Source organism: Ceratotherium simum, chromosome 4, assembly GCF_057802395.1.
Source record: "Ceratotherium simum simum isolate JZ-2026a chromosome 4, ASM5780239v1, whole genome shotgun sequence".
NCBI lineage: Eukaryota > Metazoa > Chordata > Mammalia > Perissodactyla > Rhinocerotidae > Ceratotherium > Ceratotherium simum.
The window spans coordinates 71,097,779-71,113,136 of record NC_141903.1 but is presented as its reverse complement, the minus strand read 5'-3'; the positions used below and the strand labels follow the sequence as shown (position 1 = coordinate 71,113,136).

The following is a 15,358-nucleotide window of genomic DNA, read 5'->3' as shown; positions in this document are numbered from 1 at the left end:
GGTGCAGCCACTATGGAAAACAATATGGAGGTTCCTGAAAAAATTAGAAATAGGGGGCTCGCCCAGTGGAGCAGCGGTTAAGTGCATGCACTCTGCTGTGGTGGCCCAGGGTTCGCAGGTTCAGATCCTGGGTGCACACTGATGCACTGCTTGTCAAGCCATCCTGTGGCGGCGTCCCATATAAAGTAGAGGAAGATGGGCATGGATGTTAGCCCAGGGCCAATCTTCCTCAGAAAAAAAGAGGAGGATTGGCATTGGATGTAAGCTCAGGGCTGATCTTCCTCACACACAAAAAAAAATTAGAAATAGAACTGCTATATGATCCATGAATCTTGGGTATATATCCACAGGAAATAAAAACAGAAATCTCAAAGAGTTATCTGTATTCTCATGTTCTTTGCAGCACTTTTCACAATAGCCAAGATATGGAAACAACCTGTGTTCGTCAACGAATGAATGAATAAAGAAGTTGTGGTACATATATACTGTGGAATATCATTCAGTCATGAGAAAGAAGGAAATCCTACCATTTGTGACAACTTAGATGAAATATGAGGGCGTTATGCTAAGTGAAATAAATCAGACAGAGAAAAACAAATACTGTATGATATCACTTATATGTGGAATCTAAAAAAGCCTAACCCATAGAAACAGAGAGTAGAGTGGTGATTACCAGGGGCTGGGGGTGGAGGAAATGGGGAGATGTTGGTCAAAGGGTACAAACTTCCAGGTATAAGAGGAACAAGTTCTGGAGATCTATCGTAGAGCATAGTGATTACAGCTAATAATACTATATTACATACTTGAAAGTTGCTAAGTGAGTAGATCTTAAATGTTCTTACCGCAAAAAGAAAATGGTAATTATGTGACATGATAGAGGTGTTAGCTAACACCATGGTGGTAATTATTTTGCAGTATACAAGTGTGTCAAATCAACACATTTTTCACCTTACACTTACACCATGTTCTTTGTCAATTTTATCGCTATAAAGCTGGAAAAAAATTCTAGAATATGCAATATTACAGTATTGCAATGTTATAACAAATGATATTACACTCTTGTAAAACCATAGTATACGTTCTTTAGGGGATGTATAGATATAGAGCAAAATCACAAAAATTTGCAAGAGAATGATAAGCATAAAATACACAGTGGTGGTGAACTCTGGGGACAGAGGGAGGAAAATGGATTTGGGGAGGGATAAACTGGAGCCTCAAATGTATCTGCAATTTTTAACCCTATAAACAAAGATAAGCAAATGTAATCAAAAAATAATAAAAACTAAATAAAAAAATAAACAGCTAAAATTTTAAATTTAAAAGTGTTGCCCAAAGGCAGCAGGAATTGTGGGGTAGAAGAGGAAAAAGCAGGTGGGGGAATTTTATTCATAATAAGCTATATACAACTATGTATCTTTAAACTATGCCTATATAAAAATTTGATAAAATAAAAACACAGTTTTTAAAAAGAACAATTAACTACTTAAAGGCTACTTAATTGTCAATGGCTCACATCCACTATTTACTAGGAATCTTTCCAGAAATCCTACTACACTGTTCATAGTAAAAGCCTTTATAGTTTTGATTGTGAACTCACCAATATTATATCTAACAGAGAGCACAACAGTTCTCACCCACGAGAGAGGACCCAGAGTTGAGGGTTCAGGTATAACATCTGCTTGATAAACAAAAGTTCCCATTTCTCAATGTGTATTATAAATTGCTTGTGTCTCTGTCAGACTGGATTGTGACTTTTATAAGGATTAGGCCTGTGTCTATCTTATTCCTTATTATATCTCCAGCATCCAACACAGCAGGGCACATAAAAGGCATCTGAATTAATTAACTAATAAACATATATTTGTTTAACACAGGATAGAGGGTAGCAAGTAAAATAGTCATTTTTACTAGACAAAGGGCGAAAACATGATTACAACTATATTAGTGATTCAGGTCACTGTTTGGCTCACCAAATAGACATGGACATTATTATTCAGCTTAAGCAACCCTGTTTAAGAACATATGTTTAAGAACATGTTGCTAATTTCAAGTAAAAGTTAATTTTAAAATTTTAATGGAATTATGAAACAGAAACAGGAGATAGTGTAGTGACAACTTTCAAGTGCCAAAAGAAAAAACCAACAGAACTTCCAACCTAGAATTCTATTCCAGGGAAAATAATACACAGATTTCACTCATTTTTCTCTTCACCCTTTTGGGTATTGTTGAATCAATAGAGGGAAGTAGATCTAATGCTCATGGTTCATTTCCTACATTTCCAAAAATGAGATTCCTATATAGATGGGGAGGTGGTCTTTATGATTACCTCCAACTCTACAATTCTATAACGTATGCCAACTCTGAAGGCAAGTGCAATTAATACCCATCTATGAGATGTGCTTTGCAGAAGGACTTTCTGTTCCAAATAGCTTTTTTTGTTTGTTTAAAGGGTCTCTGCCCTGTTCTTTTTTTTTTTTTAATTTTTTGTTTATTGCAGTAACATTGGTTTATAACATTATAAAAATTTCAGGCGTACATCATTATACTTCTATTTCTGCATAGATTACATCATGTTCACCACCCATATACTAATTACAACCCATCACCACACACATGTACCAAATTATCCCTTTCACCCTCCTCCCTCCCCCCTTCCCCTCTGGTAACCACCAATCCAATCTCTGTCCCTGTGTGTTTGTTTATTGTTGTTATTATCTACTACTTAATGAAGGAAATCATGCGGTATTTGACCTTCTCCCTCTGACTTATTTCACTTTGCATAATACCCTCAATGTCCATCCGTGTTGTCACAAATGGCTGGATTTCATCGTTTCTTATGGCTGAGTAGTATTCCATTGTGTATATATACCACAGCTTCTTTATCCATTCGTCCCTTGATGGGCACTTAGGTTGCTTCCAAGTCTTGGCTATTGTGAATAACGCTGCAATGAACACAGGGGTGCGTGTACCTTTACAAATTGGTGTTTTCAAGTTCTTTGGATAAATACCCAACAGTGGAATAGCTGGATCATATGGTAGTTCTAGCCTTGATTTTTTGAGGAATCTCCATACTGTTTTCCATAGTGGCTGCACCAGTTTGCACTCCCACCAGCAGTGTATGAGAGTTCCCTTCTCTCCACATCCTCTCCAACACATGTTGTTTCCTGTCTTGTTAATTATAGCCATTCTGACGGGCGTGAGCTGATATCTCATTGTAGGTTTGATTTGCATTTCCCTGATAGTTAGTGATTATGAACATCTTTTCATGTGTCTGTTGGCCATCTGTATATCTTCTTTGGAGAAATGTCTGTTCAGGTCTTTTGCCCATTTTTTAATTGAGTTGGTAGTTTTTTTGTTGGTGAGATGCATGAGTTCTTTATATATTTTGGAGATTAAGCCCTTATCAGATGTATGGTTTGCAAATATCTTCTCCCAATTGTTAGGTTGTCTTTTCGTTTGTTGATGGTTTTCTTTGCTGTGCAGAAGCTTTTTAGTTTGATGTAGTCCCATTTGTTTATTTTTTCTATCATTTCTCTTGCCCGGTCAGACATGGTGTTTGAAAAGATGTTGCTAAGACCGATGTCGAAGAGCGTACTGCCTATGTTTTCTTCTAGAAGTTTCATAGTTTCAGGTCTTACATTCAAGTCTTTAATCCATTTGCAGTTAATTTTTGTGTATGGTGTAAGGTAAGGGTCTACTTTCAGTTTTTTGCATGTGGCTATCCAGTTTTCCCAACACCATTTTTTGAAGAGACTTTCTTTGCCCCATTGTATGTTCTTGGCTCCTTTGTCAAAGATTAGCTGTCCATAGATGTGTGGGTTTATTTCTGGGTTTCGATTCTCTTCCATTGATCTGTGTGTCTGTTTTTGTGCCAGTACCATGCTGTTTTGGTTACTATGGCTTTGTAGTATATTTTGAAATCAGGGAGTGTGATACCTCCAGCTTTGTTCTTTTTTCTCAGGATTCCTTTAGCTATTCGCGGCCTTTTGTTGTTCCATGTAAATTTTAGGATTCTCTGTTCTATTTCTGTGAAAAATGTTGTTGGAACTTTGATAGGGATTGCATTGAATCTATAGATGGCTTTAGGAAGTATGGACATCTTAACTGTGTTAATTCTTCCAATCCAAGAGCACGGACTATCTTTCCATTTCTTTGTGTCTTCTTCAATTTCTTTCAGCAATGTTTTATAGTTTTCGGTGTACAGATCTCTCACCTCTTTGTTTAAGTTTATTCCTAGGTATTTTATTCTTTTTGTTGCAATTGTAAATGGGATGGTATTCTTAATTCCTCTTTCTGCTACTTCGTTGTTAGTGTACAGAAATGCAACTGATTTTTGTATGTTGATTTTGTATCCTGCAACTGTACCATATTCGTTTATTACTTCTAAAAGTTTTCTGGTGGATTTTTTAGGGTTTTCTATATATAAAATCATGTCATCTGCAAATAGTGACAGTTTCACTTCTTCCTTTCCAATTTGGATCCCTTTTATTTCTTTCTCTTGCCTGATTGCTCTGGCTAGGACTTCCAGTACTATGTTAAATAGGAGTGGTGACGGTGGGCATCCTTGTCTGGTTCCTGTTCTTAGAGGGATAGCTTTCAGTTTTTCACCATTGAGGATGATATTAGCTGTGGGTTTCTCATATATGGTCTTTATTATGTTGAGGTACTTTCCTTCTATACCCATTTTATTCAGAGTTTTTATAATAAATGGATGCTGTATCTTGTCAAATGCTTTCTCTGCATCTATTGAGATGATCATGTGATTTTTATTCTTCATTTTATTAATGTGGTGTAGTATGTTGATTGATTTGCGAATGTTAAACCATCCCTGCATACCTGGAATAAATTCCACTTGATCATGGTGTATAATCTTTTTAACGTATTGCTGTATGCGATTTGCTAGTATTTTGTTGAGGATGTTTGCATCGATGTTCATCAGTGATATTGGCCTGTAATTTTCTTTTTTTGTGTTGTCCTTGTCTGGTTTTGGTATCATGGTAATGTCAGCTTCGTAGAATGACTTAGGGAGCTTCCCCCCCTCCTCAATTTTTTGGAAGAGTTTGAGAAGGATAGGTATTAAGTCTTCTATGAATGTTTTGTAGAATTCACCAGGGAAGCCGTCTGGTCCTGCACTTTTATTTTTGGGGAGGTTTGTGATTACTGTTTCGATCTCCTTACTGGTGATTGGTCTATGCAAAATCTCAACTTCTTCTTGATCCAGTTTTGGAAGATTGTATGATTCTAAAAATTTATCCATTTCTTCCAGATTGTCGAATTGGTTGGCATATAGCTTTTCACAGTATTCTCTTATAATCTTTTGCATTTCTGAGGTGTCTGTTGTAACCTCTCCTCTTTCATTTCTGATTTTACTTATTTGTGCCTTCTCTCTTTTTTTCTTGGTGAGTCTAGCTAAAGGTTTGTCAATTTTGTTTATCTTTTCCAAGAACGAGCTCTTGGTTTTATTAATTTTTTCTATTGTTTTTTTGGTCTCTATTTCATTTATTTCTGCTCTGATTTTTATTATTTCCCTTCTTCTACTGATTTTGGGCTTTGTTTGTTCTTCTTTTTCCAGTTCCTTCAGGTGCATTGTTAGATTGTTTATTTGAGATTTTTCTTGTTTGTTGAGATAGGCCTGTATCGCTATAAACTTCACTCTTAGAACTGCTTTTGCTGTATCCCATAAATTCTGGCATGTCGTATTTTCATTTTCATTTGTCTCCAGGTATTTTTTGATTTCTTCTTTGATTTCTTCGTTAACCCAGTCGTTGTTCAGTAGCATTTTGTTTAATCTCCACATATTTGTGGCTTTTCTGATTTTCTTCCTATAGTTGATTTCTAGTTTCATACCGTTGTGGTCAGAAAAGATGCTTGGTATTATTTCAATCTTCTTAAATATATGGAGACTTGTTTTGTGGCCTAATATGTGATCAATCCTGGAGAATGTTCCATGTGCATTTGAAAAGAACGTGTATTCTTTGGTTTTTGGATGGAATGCTCTGTATATATCTACTAGGTCCATCTGTTCTAGTGTGTCGTTTAAGGCCAATGTTTCCTTATTGATCTTCTGTTTGGATGATCTATCCGTTGGTGTAAGTGGAGTGTTAAAGTCCCCTACTATTATTGTGTTACTGTCTATTTCTCTTTTTATGTCTGTTAATAATTGCTTTATATATTTAGGTGCACCTACATTGGGTGCGTAGATACTTACAAGTGTTATATCCTCTTGTTGTATTGTTCCCTTGATCATTATGTAATGCTCTTCTTTGTCTCTTTTTACAGTTTTTGTTTTAAAGTCTATTTTGTCAGATATGAGTACTGCTACCCCAGCTTTCTTTTCATTGCCATTTGCGTGGAGTATCTTTTTCCATCCCTTCACTTTCAGTTTGTGAGTGTCTTTAGGTCTGAAGTGTATCTCTTGTATGCAGCATATATATGGGTCTTGTTTTTTTTTATCCAGTCAGCCACCCTATGCCTTTTAATTGGAGCATTTAGTCCATTGACATTTAAAGTAGCTATTGATAAGTATGTACTTACTGCCATTTTTTAACTTTTTTTTTTTTTCTCAGTGTTTTAGTAGTCCTTCTCTGTTCCTTTCTTCTTCTATACAGAATTGATGGTCACTTTAGTTTGGCCTCTGTCTGAAAGCTCTACTCTTTAACTCCCCTCCTCCCTCCTTTTATGTTTTTGATATCATATCTAACCTCTTTTTTGTGCGTTTATATCCATTACATTCTTATCATGGAAATAGATAATTTTTCCTATTTGTGGTCTTCTGTTTTCCCCTTAAATCAGTCCCTTTAACATTTCTTGTAGCACTGGTTTCTTGGTGACAAACTCCTTTAATTTTTGCTTGTCTGGGAAATTTTTGATCTCTCCTTCCATTTTGAATGATAACCTTGCTGGGTAGGGTATTCTTGGCTGTAAGTTTTTTCCTTTTAGCACCTTAAATATATCATGCCATTCTCTTCTAGCCTGTAAGGTTTCTGCTGAGAAGTCAGCTGATAGCCTTATGGTGTTTCGATAGCCTTATGGTGTTTCCTTTGTATGTAACTTGACTTTCTCTTGCGGCTTTTAGGATTCTCTCTTTATCTTTAATTGTGGACATTTTCATTATGATGTGTCTTGGTGTGGGCCTCTTTGGGTTTATCTTGTTTGGGGCTCTCTGTGCTTCCTGTACCTGGATGTCTGTTTCCTTCCTTAGGTTAGGGAAGTTTTCATCTATTGTTTCTTGAAATAGATTCTCTGACCCCTTGTCTCGCTCTTCTTCCGGGACACCAATAACACGGATGTTAGTGCACTTGATGTTGTCCCAGATGTCCCTTAGACTGTCCTCACTCTTTTTGATTCTTTTCTCTTTTACCTGTTCACCTTGGGTAATTTCTTCTAGTCTTTCGTCCAGCTCACAGATCCATTCTTCTGTATCCTCTACTCTGCTTTTGAGTCCCTCTAGTGAATTTTTCATTTCCAGTATTGTATTCTTCATTTCTGATTGGTTCTTTTTTCTATCTTCCATTTCTTTGTTGACATTCTCACTGAGTTCATCTATTCTTCTCCCCAGATCAGTGAGCATCCTTAACACTCTTAGTTTGAACTCTCTGTCGGGTAGGTTGCTCATTTCTGTTTCACTTAGTTCCTTTTCTGGGGTTTTGTCCTGTTCCCTTACTTGGAATGTATTCTTTTGCCTCCTCATTTTGCCTCTTTCCCTGCGCTTGTGTCTACGTATTAGGTAGGTCAGCTATGTCTCCTGCTCTTGGATAGGTGACCTTATGTAAGTGATGCCTTAGGAGGTTTCCAGTGTGCTTCCCTCAGTTCTCAATGTTCCAGGGGCGACCCCTATGTGGGCTATGTGTGTCCTTCTGTTGCGGCCTGTTTGTTCTCCCTGTAGGCACCCAGGGAGGCCGAGTTATGCTCCTGGCCAGCTGTTGTAATGCTCAGCTGCTTGTAGTTGTTGTGGGCCCTTCAGTCTCTTTATCAGGTGTGGGGAGCCCCAGCACAGTTGGCTGCAAGTTCTAATACCACATTTGTGTTGCAGCATTTCTTTTAAGTGAGTAGGCCCCCAGCGTGGCAGGTTGTTAGGCTCAGGGCCTTACAATTGCAGTAAGCCTCTAGCCTATTAGGTCTCTTGTCCGCTCTCTGAGGATTGCAGCTGGGTGGGGCTGGCCTCAGGCACAGGAGCACCCAATTGTTTCAGGCTTTGGAAGGTGGGGCAAACCCCCTATGTGGGTCTTTGAGAAGCACAAGTCTTCTGCAGCTGACAAGCCCTGCCGCCCACAGGTCCACACACACAGTCAACACAGTCCTGCCCCGTGTGTGCACCCCGACCTCCCCAAGCGGACCCAGTCTCTCCACAGTGGGAGCCCCACACACTCCGCCACAGCCCCACACTCTCCACCCGCTCCTTGTGCACACCCTGCCCTGCTAAAGTCGGCTCAGTTGCCAGGCTGCAGAGAATCCAGTCACCAATCTATGCAGGCCCACAAGTTGCCTGAGGGCTTGTTGTTGGGTGGGGCCAGTCTCTAGGGTGGGCTGCCTGCCCTGGCTGAGCTGGATTAAATCGGTGCTCTAGCGGGTGGGGCAGACCCTGGGCTAGTAGACCCCAGGGAGAACTCCGATGGCGTCTGTGTCAGCACGCCCACACCAGGCCACAACAATGGCCACCGCCAATGTCCCAGTCCCTGGAGAGGTCTCACCCCTCACCGAGATGCACTCAGGGCCTATTAGGTGAGTCTCTTTTCACCACAGCACTGTGCACCTTTCTTTCTGGTGATTTTAGGATGCTTTCTGAAACGGGTGAGTTTGCACCCGGGCCCTTTAAGAGCCAGTTTTAGTTTCTTTGTGAACCGGGTTTTCTGGGGGTGCTCCCCAATGCTTTAGTAGCAGGCACAGTCAGATCTTATGCCGCTGGTCTCGATTGTGCTGGGTCCACAATATGCCCACAGCTGGGGCGCTCCCCGGCTCAGGGCCCCGCGCCTCCAGGGAGGGCTGCGTACCTGTGCGCTGCTCCCCGCAGCCGTGAAGCTGGCGGCTTGTGAAGGCGGTATTTTTCCTCTCCAGAAGGGAGTCTCTGCCTCTTCCACCTCAGTTAGGATTGTCCGTTGTTGCAGGAGTTCCTCTTATGCAGTTTTCAGTTCTGTCTCAGGGGTAATTTTTCCACGAGTAGTTGTAAATTGGCTGTGTCCACGGGAGGAGGTGAGTTCAGAGTCTGCTTACGCTGCCATCTTGACTCGAGATCTCCCAAATAGCTTTCCTTTACTCCAAAATTTCCTTCTCCCCAGATTTGGCCTACATTGTGCAAGCCATCGAGTATTTAGTAGTTGACAAAACCTAAGTTGAGAAGTAGAAAATTAAGAGAAGTAAGATCCCTGTTAAATGCATGTCTATGATTTAGAAAGATAATGCCCATTACCAATTTAACACTCTCCTTTATTAACCTTAATTCAAGTCACACCATCAGAGAGCTCAATGAGATGTTTCCTAACTCTACTCGACCAATTTCAGTTCCTTCAGTGAACCACTGACGAGCCCAGGGCAATGGATCATAAGTACCCACTCATCACTTAAAACCAGTTGAAACATCTTAATAATCTAATTAAACATTTCAATGTAAACCAATATTTTGATGAAGCTATTAAAAATGTTTAGCATGCATTCACATATGAATCTCCACCGAAGTTAGTAGTAGCCTCAATATATTGTGACTCTTCAGATCCGTATGGTATATTACACTCAATTTTTCCCATCATACTTTAATGGGGTTATGATAAACTAAAGGGTAGACTGAGGAAAATGATGAGGAGAGTGAGTAAACAAAAAAATGTAAAAATATTGAAAAGGTTGGGAATGGCAAAGATGAAAAATTTGTGAAAATAATCGTTGTCAGCAATAGTTACAGGATTGCTTTCCTTTTGGAAGAAGAAATTTATTTCTTGTCTGCAGTTCCACAAACAAATGAAAGAATAAAGATGAATAAGTGAAAATAAAAGAAATATCCATTTTGTATCAATTTTTAAAACATTTTTTAACTGTCTAGAACTTTCTAACAATGGCATGGGTTGCTTTACGAAGCTATGCCCTTTTTGTCATTGAAAGTATTCAAGCAGAGCCTGAATCATCATCCATTCCATGATTCAATCATTTAGTAAATATTCATGGAGGGCTTATTATGCTCAAGGCACTGTGCTGAGACTATGCAAGAGGCAAAGATGAATCAGACTGAATTTTTCCCAGATAGTGGAGCAAAGACTTGAACTGAATAATCAGAATACAAGATAAGAAAGGAAAAACACCCTACGAGATGTGCAGACAACACTGCATAGGAATGCATAGGAGAGAGGCATGACTTCCAGTTCATGGATGTTGGAGGACTGTTCTCTTCTCCTCTACAATGTATTCTCCACAGTGCAGCAAAAAATCAGTTCATATTACACTTCTGATCAAAACCCTTCCACAGTTTTTCGTTGCATGTAGAATACATCTGGAGTCATTATGTTGGCTTCTAAGGTCAGATGTGATCTGGCTTCTGCCTAGGTGCCCAGCCTCATGCTCCCAGTGCACCAGCCACAGTAATCTTTCTGTTTCTGGAACACACCAAGCTCCCCCATCCTTGGGCCTTTCTATTTGTCTCCTCATCTGCTGACCAGACATTGGTTTGGTTGACAATTTATTTTTCAATTTTCACTCCCATGTCATTTCCTCCATGAGGCCATCTTTGAGCACTCCATCTACATTAGCCAAAGGTGCCTTCCCTTATCCTCCATTTCTCTATGTCTATCACCCTTTTATTTTCTTCCTAGTATTATCAAAACTGAAATTGTCCTTTCTCCTCTCCATTTATTTATAAATTGTCTGTTATCTGTCTCTTTCAACTAGAATGTAACAAGAGTAAGGATTTGTCTGTCTTGTCTGCTGCTGTGTCTTTAGCATCTAGATTAGAACAATGCCTAACACACTGTAGGCATGCAATAAACATTTGTTGAAGGTTGACTGAACAAAGAGATTTTGCACAGGGTGGAGGTTTAGACAAGATTCTTTAACTCTCTCTGACTCTTATATCTTATAATATCAATTCTCAATGCTAATTCCTCTCAGCTAGCTCAGCCTTTTTATCACAGCTGGGATTTGGATCATTGCTTTTCTCCTGCTCTACAGACACCCTCTCCAATTCTCAGGCTCAAATGAAGACATGTCTTTAGGTATTCTTTTTTAACTCTTTCTGAATCATGATTAACTTTTCTTTTATAAATTCCTAAAATCTCTACTAACCAGTCATACTTTTTTTGCATCTTATTTTCCTACTACTTTTTACTTGCCTTTTATTTGATGGATGTAGGGTTGCTTATGCCAGGACTAGCCAATTGAAATATAATGCAAGCCATATATGTAATTTTTTAGTAGCCACGTTTAAAAAGAGGTAAAAAGAAATAGGCAAAATTAATTTTAATAATATATTTTAATTTAACCTAATGTATCTAAAACGTTATCATTTCAATATGTAATCAATATAAAAATTGTTAATGAGATATTATACATACAATAAAATTATGCTTAATGGGAAATTATTTGACACTGATTCCATATTAAAATTTAAATTTAAAGTAGTTAAAATTAAATAAAATTAGAAATTCAGTTCCTCAGTCACACTAGCCACGTTTCAAGTGCTCACTTAACTACGTGTGACTAGTAGCTACATTTAGGTCAGAGCAGAACTACACAACCAAGCGGTAGCTGCACTGGTGCAGGAACTGTCCCTTCAACAAGGCACTCAGCCCTTAATTTGTTGAATAGGTAAATTAATGAATAGGACACGATTTAATTTTTAATAAACAAATGAAAAATATAAATGAATTGTTTGCATTGATTCTCCAAATATGTGTTTAATTACTGGTGTTGCCAAGAAATGGCATAAGAAAAAGAGCACCAGAAAGTAAAAATACTGGTGTAATTAATGAATATCATGTGACTATGCTGCTGTTTTAAAAATAAGTGTTCCATATGCATTAAGCAGATCTTAATCACGGGGAGAGTTAGCTCAGGGCTGTCCTAAGCCTCTCAAGATTTTGCTTCTTTCCTTACACGTGCTAAGAGCTCTGTTGAACACAGCTGGAGAGGCAGCTGGAGAAAAGGGTGCCGCCAATCATTATGATAAGAGCAAACCACACCACTCCTGCTGCCTTGTTTTTGTGTGAGCCTCTGTTATAAAACCAGATCATAAAATAAATACATTCATGCATATATATGTGTATAAGTAAACAGAAGAGGAAATGAGGGGAAATGAAAATGAAAGTAGAATGATAAATGGAAAAAGAAATTTTGAAGGGAATTAACAAAATATTTTAAAACTTAATTAAATAACCACAAGAATTTAAACACAAAAAGAGCTTAAATATGTTTGATTAAAAAAAAAAAAGACACAAAGAAGTCGAATCACCAATACAAAAAGGTCAAAGCGGTTCATAAAACTTGAGAGAAATATAGAACAAAACCTAAGACCATGGAAAAAGTTAAAAAAGTTAACCAATGAAAATAGAATGTTTCTATCATCATGATAATAGTTACTGCCCACGTGCTGTGCGGGATGTGTAAGGCTCATTAGCAACTCCCTTCACAGCAAACCCTGGCTAACTTTGTTCTCATTTCAGAGATGAGGAAATTCAGACTCAGAAGTTCACAGTGTAGTAGTGGGAGAGCTAAAACTAGAAGGTGAGAATATTCAGTATGATTTCTATTTTAAATGTTTTGTTAAAGGGTGACTAGACTCTTAAAGAAGTAGAAACAACAACTTATGTTAAGAGAAAATAAATTCCACCCTCACAGCCCCTTCCAACACACAGGGACTGGGCTGAACAGATAGCATCCTTGGGGAAGAGGTAGGCCTTGGTCAGAAGGAGATTCTTGCTCTTCTCTGAGGCTCCCCTGGAACACAGAGATGCGTGAGTACAGAACCCATGTGAGATTATTCATGCAGGAAAGAGGAGGTGGAGAGGGGTCTACTGAAAGGCATCAGTTCAGTGGCCCTAAATACCTAACCTGAGTTCAACTGAGTAGCAATACCATGTTTCTGCCACGGTCATTGGGACAGAATTTACCCAGTACCAACATGTAACACAAGCTGAATTTTCTCTGAGGGAATGTTTTTACTATTTCAAATGTTTAAAAAAGACAGATTAATCAAGATGTGCAAGCCGCAGCCTGTCAGGAAAGGAAGAGAGCAAAATGTTAGCTATCCCTAGAGAAAATGGGTTAAAATGGCAAACTTTACCTCAGACACATAATGCACACCAAAACGTCTTTTAAAACAACCATGATAATATTTAGTTAAAGTGAAATTTGACCACAAATGATCACTTATGGTAGATTTACTTTTTCAAAGAATGTTTTCATCATTTTATAACCTATTTAATAGTGGTCTGTAAGGCTCTTTTTTAAAAAAAAATCTTGGTTCTTTTCCACGTCATTCCATAGCATAACTTTTCTTCTTCCTCAGTGAGTTTTTTTTTCTGAATATTTTTTGGGGATCTTCTCCTCCAACCCACCCTCCCACCTATGCTTATTTAAGTTGTGTCATGTTTTCTAAACATCAAATTAATCTTGAAATCTAGAAATGGCATGAATAGAAACCCAAGAGGACTGTATCGGAGATAGGCCTGGCTTTCACCAGCCCAGATATCACCAGAAAAGTCCTCGTATATAAGGAGGATTCTAATGTCCTGGTTGGGAATGCCTACTTAGTCTCCCTCCAACGTTTCTACCATTTTTACAATTCTATCAGAGCCCAAAGGAAATGTCTCATCAAATTTGTACTTTATTTTGCATTGCTTTATCATGTTCCAAATAAATACAAATCTGTGGCTTAGCATAAAGAGCACTGTTTTAGGGGAGGGAGGGGTGAATTTTAGCCTCAATTCCACAAGAATATTGCTGGTGAGACACTAAATCCCTCTAGTCACATCAGAGACTCTAAAGGTTTTTTTCCTCAACCCTCACTAAAAAGACAATTTGAAATATAATCCTTAAACTGATTTTTGGAAACAGGCAGGACATAAATTATAAATGAATTCAAAATAAATAACTCATGAAAAATAAGCTATACTCTTAGCAATTGTAAAATGAGATTCTAGGGTACTAACATAGGCTTTGTTGATTGAAAACCAATTGGTAAGGAAAAAGCAATGGACTAGTCCATTTTCTACGCAATCGTTGGTTCTATGCAGGAAAAACAAACAAAAACCCTAAAAAGTCAGCCTAAATATTCTGGGTCAGCTTGTAAGGTACACTTTAGTAGATATGGTTGCATCTGACCCTCATAGACTGATTACACAACCCTCAGAACAATCCAGTTCCTTTTACTCAACCTTGGGGTTTCTCATATTTGCCTCATCATAGCAATTACATACATACTTCGGCTTCTTTGGAGATTTTGTTTTGGTGGGTCTGGCCTGAGACACAGAGATCCATATTTTTAAGAAGTGCTCCTGGAAAAAACTTTGGACCAGGCTAGTCCAAGCAACCCTGCTTTACAGCAAGAAGCAGTAATCTTCCAATGTTAATTTGATTCCTGATATTCTTTCCTACTAAAAAGAATAGAGACTCTTCAGCTGTCACAAGTATTCTGGTCTGTTTGATAATCATATTTCGGTGGGAAAAAAATCTTGGTGAATCATTTTTAGCGTCATTTGTGTAAACGATCACCACCACACACCCACCCCACCCTCCTCCAGCTACCTGCCCCTGTATAAACCAAGAAAACTGTTCCTAACACTATAACTGCTCCAGATTAGAGGTGACCCTACCGAGATAATCACTTTTCAGGCTTTACCTGAAATGGCCTACCAGCTTCTACCTTTGCATTTAAACAGCTCAAATTTTTGATATAAAAAGTGAATAGCAGTTAACAAGTACATGGGTGTAGCCATGTCCTCTAAGTACTGTCTATCCTTCACCCTCCCACCTAATTTTCTGCAAAAGATTCTGTCGCTGTTCTCCAGCCTCCTATTCTCTCTAAGCTTCCTCCACCTATTTACAAGGAGGTGTTTTTCCAGGGTGTTTTAGCCATTTGTCCTCCAGACATGTTGTCCCTCGACAACGTTGTTCCGTTCCTCTCGGACACTGGCCCTGCTCCATGTCCTGCCATATTAAAGTAACTCCTAACAAGTATGGTAAGCAGTCGATAAGCACCAAATATTATCAGAGGGAGTATTATCATACTTTGTATTTGAAATCATAAAATCTTATCTTTGCTTTCTCACAAGAGTGCCATTATCTCCATTTTCCACATGGGGAAACAGACCCAGAAAGATCAAGTGACTGGCCTCCTTCAAATCAGTAGCAAGCCTGGAACTGGCGCTTACACGCTTCTGCC

At 38.6% G+C, this 15,358-nt stretch overlaps 1 long non-coding RNA gene across 1 annotated transcript in view; it reads right to left on the bottom strand.

The window, feature by feature from the left end:
• Positions 1-15,358, bottom strand: part of LOC147917332 (uncharacterized) — a 38,664-nt gene that overhangs the window by 9,577 nt on the left and 13,729 nt on the right. Inside the window, exon 2 of the long non-coding RNA XR_015552092.1 lies at positions 8,991-9,324. This is a non-coding gene — a long non-coding RNA (uncharacterized LOC147917332). The remainder of the gene's footprint in view (positions 1-8,990; positions 9,325-15,358) is intronic.